Source organism: Lutra lutra, chromosome 10 (genome assembly GCF_902655055.1).
Source record: "Lutra lutra chromosome 10, mLutLut1.2, whole genome shotgun sequence".
Lineage (NCBI taxonomy): Eukaryota > Metazoa > Chordata > Mammalia > Carnivora > Mustelidae > Lutra > Lutra lutra.
The window spans coordinates 105,373,491-105,384,144 of NC_062287.1; positions in this window are offsets into that span (position 1 = coordinate 105,373,491).

Here is a 10,654-nt window from a genome sequence, read left to right on the forward strand (position 1 = left end):
AGCTACAAAATGTAAAAATTCTAAACAGAATTCCACTGGGGTAGTAAAGTAGTAAAAAGTAACAAGGATTCTATAGCCTTCTAGGTCCACATTTTCTATCTTTGGTGATAAGGATGTCTTCTCCTGACACAGAGATCTTACCTTACATGGGAAGATTTTTTTCCTGCTTTCAGGGCAACAGAATGTGGTCTGAGTGCCCTTATGCACTGATTGCCTCTCAAGTAACTTTTATTGAAAATAATCTATTGGGTACCTGGTGGCTCAATTGGTTAAGCGTCTGCCTTCGTCTCAGGTTATGATCCCAGGGTCCTGGAATCGAGCCCCGCATTGGGCTCCCTGCTCATTGGGGAGCCTGCTTCTCCCTCTCCCAGTCCCTCTGCTTGTGTTCCCTTTCTTGCTGTGTCTCTATGAACTCTATAAATAAAATCTTTAAAAAATAATAATCTATCAAATCATCATGTTTTACACTTTATGTATATGACAATTTTGTTAAACTTTAATAAAGCTGAAAAGAATTTTCTTTACAGAAAAAAAAAGAAAATAATCAATATGCCAAAGTGTCACATTTGAGGGCAGCTTGCCCTTGACCCCTACAAAATGCAATTTCAACAAGAGGTTTGTGAGTGAAAGACCCTCATATAAAAATCGGTCAGAGGGAGCACCCAGTCAAGGGACGATCAAAGAGAGACACAGGTTCCTAGGCAAGTCCAGATGAGAGATGATGAGGAAGTGGCAATAGAATTGAAGAAAAGATCATTATAGATGACAGTACAAAAAGAACCAGCGCAAAAAAAAAAAAAAAAAAAAAAAAAGGAGCTCTAGCATGATTTGACTTGCAGTGCGTCATGTATTTACTCTCTTGGGTACTGGAGATTATGGTGACATGTGGGGGTCAGGGTGGCAACCAGAAACACTGAGAATGACAGCATGTAAATGATTCCCTTCAATGGGGCAGTGAGCCCTCTCTATGTGGGGACCTAGCAATCCCACTGCACCTGAAGCTCTAGGCAATATCACTCTAAAAATTTGTGTCCCCCTGGGGATGGAGATTCTCTGCAGCTTATGATAAAGGAAGGAATTATGAAATTTCATTTAAAAGCCAACATGGGTGGAGAAGCAATAGATGTGGAGAACGCCAAAGAGATGAAACAGATGCTTATGAATCCTGTTCATCAGTTGGCATATAAATGAGCACAGACAAACAAGTGTTTTCTGAGGTTTAGGGTTATGGACCAAAAGGGGTAGGGCAAATGTGGATGCTCAGCTTTCATGGAATAGGTGTAATTCCCAGGGAGAACCACGAGATGTCTCTCTTCCAGTGGGAAGGGCTTAGGCTCTGGATCCTTCTGGATAACTGCACCCACCTTGATCACCGGGAAAAGTGTTGATCCTTCAAGTCTCAGTTGATCACCTAATACCTTGTTTAGAAACCCAGGACTGACCTTCCTGCAAACATCAATACAGTCACCGTCTCTTGCCTCCAAGTCCCTCTCCTTGATGAATCGTAGTGTTTACTAGAGAATTTGACAGGTGAGGAAGGAGGCAGACACAATTTTGGTATCAAAGTGCTTAAGAAATGAAGCAATAGGAGGTTAGATGGTGAGAGTTGTGATTGCTTTCACAGTCCTTACTCTAAGCCCTCTGGGTTCATAAGAGATGCTCCAAGGCTGTGCTTGGAAAATTAAATGGACCAAACAGACCACCTAAATCTTTACCATATTCGAACCTCAGCAAAGCAGTCAATAAACATTCTCTCCTATTCCAAGTATGTTTTCCCAGATGAGAGCAAAAATGTTTTATTAAAGGCCCTGTTACACTTCCCTTCCAAACAAATGACTTAGTCTTGGTTTAAATCTCATTTATGTTACTAGAATGGATGTAATTTTTACAAGCTCCTCTCTGTCTCTTTAAACCACCCCACTCCGCACATCTTGAGTGGAGGGTGCTTGATATCTCCATCACCATTTTAACTGCCCCCAAGTAAGCACAGATCATGCACTCAATCATGATAAATTAATAGAATCAGTCTGAAGGATCAGTTTTGCTGGTAGAAATTGGGAAGTTGCATTCTCTAACTGGGGATGGTTTCATCTCTCACTGACTACTCATTGTTCCTAGACATTTAATAAACTGTGATCTCTGCATTGCCTACCCAGGGAATGAGACAAAAGAGGAATAGAATAAAAAAATCCCCAAAGACAATTTAAAGTCACTTGCAGAGAGGATTCCTGTTCATGGGTTGAAGGAACCCAGGCATTGCAGTGGAAGGAACTGGTCCAGAGCCCCTGTGAATGGTCTCAGTTTACCGCTTGCCCTAGAGGTCCATGTTGTTCATGTTGTTCAGTTCCCAGCAGGCAATGAGACCAGGTCTTCCTCTGTTCTCACCCTGTGCAAAGTTGTGAAAGTTGACTGTTTCTCTAGCACGGGTACTTTCTTTATCTTCATGTCATACCCCTCTGCCCCAAGAAGCCTCCCTGAATGTCTTCTGGTTAGGGGGTCATTTTCCATGCTCCCATAGTTCATAAAGCACTGTCCTTGCTGGGGCTTCTGTGGGTCATGGAGACCATACTTCTATGACCACTACAAGAAGTGATGTCAAAAGCTGAAAAAACATGACTTCTGCCTTCTTCCCACCTTTAAACTCCCAACAGTGCCTTCCACTGGAGAACCACACATGGCAGCACTGGCAAGAGTGTTTGGGGCATGTAACTCATGGGCCTTCCTTTCTAGTGATAGAGACATAAGTAGGACAAAGCAGCTCTAGAACTAAGAAAGCATAGAGCCTGTCTGGCACACAGCGATTTAATCTACAGAGCCTGGGTTTTATTTTTCAGCCTGATGGAGACAGATTGTCTCATAGAAAAGTTAATGGCTGGTAAATTTTTTGCCTACAACATAATAAATGTGACTTATTTGCATAATAAATAACTAACCCACCCCTTAGCTTTATTGGTTAATACCTGTGTACTAGGTAACACTGAGATAAGAAAGGTCACTTAGGGTCTTCTGTTTCACACCCAGAGTAGCAGATGTACAATCAGAGATTTGGGGAAGATTTAAAGCTACATGTACATAATATTAGAGCATAATGGAGATTAAAGAGGATCAATGCCCATAAGGCACAAATTACTTTTATTGTCCATTTCACTACAAAAGACTATTCAAAAAGAAAGGTCTTTGTAGGAAGCAATGTATAAAGGTCAGCAAAGCAAATAGTCTTGAGAATCCTACAGTGGGTATTGCTTCATCAGTTTCCCAAGACCTCATGAGTCCCGAGGTTATTTGGCTTCCTTCTTCATGAAGTGCGTCCAAAATTTAGAAACAACTTTACTCAACCCATTGTTGATGGCTATGGGTTAACTGCTTTCCTCCCTAGGCTAAAGATGGAGAAAATCTAAGTGGCGTCTGAGTGTCATTTACTTAAGTGTTTGGAGAGGATTCTAACTTCTCCCTGTTTGGGAGGTACCTCTGATGAGGTTGTGACTTGCTGTCTACAAGGTTCTCGTTCACATGTGAGGCCAACCTCCAATGAGGAGCACATACCTCAGGGATGGACCAGCACACTTGCCTGACTGTGGGGACGGTCAAGAGGACCTGTTAGCATCTGGCTTGGATTCCACAAGGCAGCCCCTCTGGAACTCCTCTTGGTAACATCAGTTACTCAGACAAAACACATGTATTGTCACAGAGTCTCCCCTTGGTCTGGTAGCCTTGATTCCAGCTTAAAAGGAGCTTGAAATGAAAAGAGAGTCCTTGACATTCAGTGTCTTCTTCTCACGGCAGAAGAGAATTGCTGGAGTCCTACTTGGAAATCTTCTGGGCCCGTGACAATGTCATACGTGCAGTGCTTTGCAGGTCATTTAAACGCAGACTGTATGTTTCCTGCATCATTGAGAAGACTTGGCTCCTCAGTAAGCTTGTTACTTATGATTTATTTAGTCTGTAAAGTGCCTGGATTTGGGAATGACCTTGCCAGAGCTCTGGGATTAGGATATGATATGTGGTTATAATTTGATGTTTAAGCTTTTGCAAATCTGTGGGAAAATTTGTATCATAAGTTGAGACTCTTTCTTATTCTATTTTTGAACAGAATTCCCACAAAGAGGCTGTATATGGGGCAAATGGAGGAACTCATCCATAATAGGTGAATCTGGGTAAATGTGAACCTGTGTTCCTGTAGGGTACATTGCATAATTCCTATAACATTACATAATTCCTATAACGTTGCATAATTCCTATAAATTTCTAGTTATTTTCAAAGACAAAGTTAAAACTTGTATTGCTGAGGCAAAATGGGCTGAACAAACTTCTGCCTTCCCAGGAAGGAAGGGTCAGATCATCCTGGGAGAGTACCTGATACAGCCAGGCCGTGGGTGGACCCCAGTGATGGATGATGGTATATGAAGTCAATGTGCAGTTGGACGAAGGGTCCTCAAACACCAGGTTGTGTCTGAAATGGCACCTGGACAGGGTTCCCAGCATTATGAAATGCACAAGTAGGGCAGTGCACACAATGAGAAACGGTTATGGAAAATTCTGGAGCAAACCAAGCCCTCCTGAATTTTTTTTTCATTCTCTTCCCTATGAATGACACAGGAAGAGATTTAGACACCATTGCACCATTAAGTTGTGACAATAGTTGGTGAATAGGTGAAGGAAACAATCTGATATGCAATGGCCTTTTCCAAGTCATGGGCTTCTTTTTGTAGTTCACAGCTTATAGTAATGAAGTTTGAGCATGATTTAGGGGTATGAAGGTTGTGGCAGGTAATGTGTGGGAGTGGTGGATGGCTTGGTCAGCTCTCACATTTCCCCTGAGGGGCCTCAGGACAAAAGTCTCAGAGGCTCAACAGTGCACAATGACAAGAGAGGTAATAATAAAAAGGCTTTGAGGAGAGCACAAGATAAGCCACAGGGGTGACTTGGGTGCCATCAAAGATGCTTGCAGCTTTGGATAAAGGCATACGTATTTCAATTTTTGATACTTCTTAAATCTATGATATAAAATGTTATTGATAAATAGATGTGCCCTCAAGTAGAAAGTGTAAGAGCTGAGCTTGAACCCAGTAGTTGGACCCTAAAGTTGGGTCCTTACACACTGCTTACACTGCTCAATGAGTGAATACATTCTACCTTGAAAGACCCAGCACTTCAGAATTCAACACACAGTGTAACACTGCCTGATGAGGACTCTGATGTGGGCTGGACTGGACTTGTAAAATAATTTGGGAAGAGTGAACCTTCTTGCTGTTCTAAGATTTCCTTCAGGACCAAAGTGTGTGCCTCTATTTTTTCAGATTCCTTTTTATATCTGTAAGTAAAACTCATGATTTCATCCTAAAAGTTTTGCCTATCTCCATTTATCTATATTCCAACATAGTTTTGTTGCTGGTATTGTTCCATTGCCAATGACATCTTTTTTTTCCCATGATGTCATGAATGGTCACAGGAGGTTTATAGGAAAGTAATTGATGTTTATGTGTTGATCTTATATTCTGCTACATAGTGAACTTTTATCACCTCTCATACTTTTTTTAGTAGATTATCTTAAATTTTCCTGACAGTTGATCAACTATCTATACACAGTAATAATTCCATTGCTTCATATTTTTCTGATTGCTTTCTTGCTGGAAGGCAATATTTTTAACAAGATGTTTCTCTTTTTTAAATAGCATTTATGGTTTTAGAGAAGTGTTAGTTTCACAGAAAAATCAAGCAGAGCATACAGAGTCCTGGTGAGCTCCTCACCTCCACAGGGGCACAGCTTCCCCCACCATCAAGAGGCCACTCCTGATGGTACATTTGTTGCAATTGGTGAACTTATACTGACATACCCTTATCACTCAAGGTCAGTAATTTGCATTAGATTTCACTCAGGTTGTACATTTGATGAGTTATAACAGATATATAATGACAGGTATCCAGCATCATAGTCTCATACAGAATAGTGTCCACGCCTGCAAATCCTCTGCATTCTGCATACTCCTTATCCTTTCTTCCCCAGCTCACAGAAAGCATGGCTATTTTACTGTATCCATAATTTTGCCTTCCCAGGATGTCTTAGGGTTGTAATCATACATTAGAGCTCTTCCCGTTGGCTTCTCTTACTTAGTAATATTTATGTAAGGTTCTTCCATGCCTTATCATACCTTACAGCTTATCATTAAGGGATCAATTCCATAGAATTATAGAACTCTATTACACTGTCTGGAGGTACCACAGTTTCTTTATCCACGGACGTGCTGAAGGACATCTTGATTGCTTCCAAATTTGGGCAACTATGAGTGAAATTGCCATGAACATCATGTGCAGATTTCCTGTAGACATGCCTTCAGCTCCTTTGCATAAAGCCCAAGAAAAGCAACTGCTGGATTGCACAGCTCTTTCCAGCTCTTGGCTAGTGTGGATAATGCTGCTGTAAACATGGGAATGCAGATATCTTTTTGAGACTCTGCTGTCAATTCTCTTGCACAGGTACCAAGAGGTGAACTCGATTGATTGTATTAACTTTCTTTTTAATTTTTGGAGCGACCTCCAGGCTTTTTTCCTCAGAAGCTGCACCATGTTAGACTCCCACCAAATGCACAAGGGTTCTTATTGCTCCACATCCCTGCCAACACTTGTTATTTCTTTTTTTTTTCCCAGTAGCTGTCAAAATGGGTGTGAAAAATCTGTGTGATTTTGACACGAGATCTGAAACCCAGCACAACAGCACTAGTGCAAATAAACCTGGGTGGGTATTTCTCCATGCATCATTCTGTCCCCACATCCTGCAGAGTACAATGGAAGTGCTCCTTGATTTGACCCATCCTGTCTCTCCAGTCACAAAGCCTTCCCTCTGCCACCGGGCACTGTTGTAGGTAGTATATGTTTCAGGGTAAGCTACGTGCCTGATACTCCCAAGTTACGGTTTATGCCATCTCTTCTCCCCTACACTATTCCCTCAGGATCCCTCCTCAGCCACTTCTTTTCTCTTTCTTTTTTTCTAAATTATGTTCAGTTAGCCAACATATAATACATCATTAGTTTTTGATGTAGTGTTCAATGATTCATTAGTTGCGTATAATACCCAGTGCTCACTAGCCATTTATGTCAGAATTCTGTATACCCTTCAATGGCTCTCCCATATGCTCCTCTGGATAACCAGACTGACATCCTAATGCCTTTAGTAAGAATTTTCCATGCCTCCCCTCTGCTTCCAAGAGCATGCTAGTCATACTTGAGGAGAGGTAGAGGAAAAGCCCCTTTGGGGAACTCTATTGCCTGGACCTTGCTGACTATGAAGGTGTGACTCTGCCAGTGGACAAGCAAAACTAGTGAGGAGTTTCTTTTCTCCATGTAGAACCTGATTCGATTTGAAATGTCTTCAGATATTTTTTTTACAATACTAGCTTAGAATAAGAAATTAGTGGTTGGGTAGGTAGCCTTCCCCTTGGCATTTTCTTTTCTTCGGATGCCCCAAACCACTCATTTCTCTCACTGGGGTCACCATGCTATTAATATTTCTCCCTCACCTGCCCAAAGGGAAACTTGGCATAGCAGGTTATCATTTCATAACGAAGATACACTCCAGCCAAGTTTAGTGGTTTGTTGCTTCATATTCATTCATTTATTCCAAGAATATATGCTTTTCCTCTCCTGTGTGCCAGGCACTATGATAAGTAAAGAGGAGCAAAACCAGAGGTTACTCCGGTAGTCCAGGAGCTAATGTCCGGGGCTGGGGGGCTTCAATAAATTAATTGACTGTACAATTGTAAAACTACAACCTCAGCGTTTGCTACAAAGGAGAGCTAAAAGTGCCAGCAATGCCTATGAACAGGAACTTTGACCATGCTATTGGGGACTATGACACCAATGGATGGCATGAGCCCTGAGAGAGGAATGGAGGGCTGGAAGCCAGGCCCGTGACCTGACCACATGTTTATTTGGGCAGTACAAGGGAGGCTCTCTAGGTATAAAGGGAGGATCCTGAGTTCAGCTCCTAGTAGCTCACCTTTCACTAAAGCTGAAAACTCAAAGCAAAATAAACCATGAGCCTGTCCCTGAGTGTCCTGCTGGTCACTCTGGCTCTTTACTCCTATGAGGGTGGGTAGCATTTCTCATCAGATGGGACCAGCCCTTCTCTGAAGTAAGTGAACTGAAGTGGCTTTCTTCTTTTTCCTTTCCTTGTGAGCTAGCCTCCCACCCCCAACTCCCAACCGCAGGGCTAATTTTGTGAGTTCCCAACACCCTGGAAGTTGTACAACAAATTATTGCAGGCAAATTTTAAGAGTTTTTCCACTGAAGCCTCTCTCCTTATCTGTGATCTGTGCTTCAGAAGCGAGAGGACATAAGATTTAGGTGTGAATCATTTCTCTGTCACTCTCCAGTGCTTTGACCTTGAACAAAATTCTTAATCACTCCAAGTCTTTTCTCATCCTTGGGTTTGACAGATACCACAAGAGTACCTGTAGCAAGGAGTGAGATTAGCTGTGCCAAGAGGCCAGCTTTGGCTATCAAGCCAACTTCTAGCAGTTCCCATATATTCTCCTTCCCAAAGTTTTTCAGGTGGCAGTTGAGTTCACAGCTTTTAGTTCTTAGATTCAGTCTGAAAAATGTTACAGCTGGAAAGTTTGGGGGAGAGTTCTAACTTCCAGAAGATCCAATGTTGTCTGAGTCTTTTTTTAAAAAAGATTTTATTTATTTATTTGATAGACAGAGATCATAATTAGGCAGAGAGGCAGGCAGAGAGAGAGGAAGGGAAGCAGGCTCCCTGCTGAGCAGAGAGCCTGACATGGGGCCCGATCCCAGGACCCTGGGATCATGACCTGAGCCGAAGGCAGAGGCTTTAACCCACTGAGCCACCCAGGTGCCCCCAGTTTTTAATCCTTTATAAAGCACATCCCCTTTTTAACAAGACTTTCCTGGTTTGCTAAAATTATTTTTTTTGTATTTCAAACAATTAAGCTTTGCCTGAACACAGTGACACCTTGGTTTTGTCTTGGATATCAGAGAAAGAGAGATTTGAGTAATCAATTTTCAAGTGAATAGCAGAGTGAGATCTTTCCAGAGCGCAGAGAAGTGGGAGGCCAAACTGGAGAAGAGAAGTCGCACTCTATGTGTTGGAAGATGACAGTTTGAGACTGAAGAATAAGGTTGTGTCACTGGAGGCAGATATGGTTAAAAAGCTAAACACACACACACAAACATGATCCCCCAGGTAATCAGTGCAACCATTTGAAGTTACAAACACACAAAGTTACGACTGGCTCTTTTATTCCTGCAGAATCCCCTGAAGAGGGTGAGAGGCAGGGGCTGGGCTGTCTGGACCCACTGGAACTGTGTGGAGACCTGAAGAGACCAGTTTTCCTAGTGCAGATTCTTGAACACTTCAAGTCTTTGTAATCATGCTATAGTCTCGAGGTACCCTACCAGTCTTCATCTGACCCCTGATCATATGTCAGACTGTGAAAGGGACATGAGAGATTCAAACCAGAGGAAAATGGGGGAAAGATGGGGACTTTTAGAAAGTCAGATGAGATAGAACAATTGTAGAAAACTAGGGTCAGTAACATGGATAAGAAGACATGCAAAAATATTGTTGAATGAATAACAAGAATTTATCTAGACAAACAAAAATCCTACCCTTATGAATGTACTAATTCTATTACAATTACTCATAGCAATTACAATTACTCACAGATAGATACAGCGAGATACACTCACGAGCAGATGGAGGGAGTGCTGCTTATTCCCAGGGCCACCTTGAAGATTTATTATTAAAAGACTCAGACAAGGGGCGCCTGGGTGGCCCTTGAGGGTGTTGGGAGTAATGAATGGGGAGACAGCTGGAAAGGAGGGAGCCCAGCCCTCTGTCAGTAGGGAGGGCAGCTGCCTGGCACTCTGCCAGCTTCTGCTGAGCCAAGATCTAGCCTTCATACCTCAGTCGACTTTACCACTCCCTGCCTACAACTCTCTCCCTTATCATGCTCCTGTCCAGTGACCCTCCTTCCTCTTATCTCTAGTGTCTTCTGTGCTTTTTTCAAGCTCAGCCAGTACCTTTATAATCATTAATCTGAACTCTTGTTCCCACGTCTTACTTATATCCATACTGATTAGGTCCCTGGCAGTCAGTACTGCCTCTTTTTCCTTTTTGAAGTTTTTCCATCTTGTCCTTCCATCAGAGAAGAATAGGATGGATCAGAGAACAAAAATAGTAGAATGGCAACAAATACCCAAGAGAAACATATACTAAACAAATCTGAAGAGACTCAAAACTAAAAAAAAAAAAAAAAAGAGAGAGAGAGAGAATACAATCAGACAGGTGAGCAGAATACAGCAATACATTGCATACAGTATTTTAGTCTGTTTGTTAGAAAAGTAGATCTTAAAATTGTAAAGAAAGAAAAACATATATGTACAAAAATAAATACAATGGAAGGACAGAATGTAACTGTATAAATGAAAATTAAAGACAAAAAAAAAAGAAGAAAGAATATAAGCAGGTGAACAGAACACAATAATACACTATATCCTAAGTGTATTCTAGTCAGTTTGTTAGAAGAAACTACATCTGAAAATTGTAAAGAAAGAAAAACACAGGGGCGCCTGGGTGGCTCAGTGGGTTAAAGCCTCTGCCTTCATCTCAGGTCATGGTCTCAGAGTCCTGAGATCA